The sequence below is a fragment of the Penaeus monodon genome, chromosome 34, assembly GCF_015228065.2.
Source record: "Penaeus monodon isolate SGIC_2016 chromosome 34, NSTDA_Pmon_1, whole genome shotgun sequence".
NCBI classification, from domain to species: domain Eukaryota; kingdom Metazoa; phylum Arthropoda; class Malacostraca; order Decapoda; family Penaeidae; genus Penaeus; species Penaeus monodon.
This window is the reverse complement of record NC_051419.1, coordinates 12,116,698-12,117,402: the sequence shown is the minus strand read 5'-3', so window position 1 is coordinate 12,117,402 and position 705 is coordinate 12,116,698.

Sequence of the window (705 nt, the reverse complement as noted above, 5' to 3'; positions counted from 1 at the left end):
TCATGAACCCAACTCAAAATTAACAACCAAAAACCACCATTGCAACTCCAGCAAAACACTGCTATTTTGTGTTGCAACAGATGATAAAATATATCAGTCACATTCCTGCTTGCTACCTTGAAATGTTTTACTGAAGTAAAATGAGAAGTTGGAGAAACTTCAAGGGAGGGAAATAACAATCGTGATAATCATAGCCTTTCTCATCCATTTGCTGTCAGCTAAAATTCTGGGCCAGATTCTGGAATGTGTTCCACCACAGACTTTCACAATTCAGATTTATATGAAGACTTCTTGTATATTATGCATGAACGGAGTTAAGAAATGCAAATGACCAATTTGCTAAAAAGAGATAAACAAAATTCTACACACAAAACACTGATAGCATTAATTTGTTCAGTTGCATCATAAATTTAATTTTTTAAATTTGTGATTCAGAAGTTCCATTGACAGACAGTAACTACCTCAAAATTTCTTCCCTTCATAATTAGCCACTAGAAAAATAATGCATGATAACCAGTTATCAGTTAGTTCTCTGTCTATCAGAAAATAGGCATAGTCAAATAATGGGGTCAGGGAGAGGAATAAATAGTGAAAAATTCTAACAATATTTTCTATAAAGACAGGCTAATGCCATCCTTAGCTCTACATAAATTCTTGAGCACAAATCATATCTATCCAATAAGAGCTGGTATCAAATATAACCTG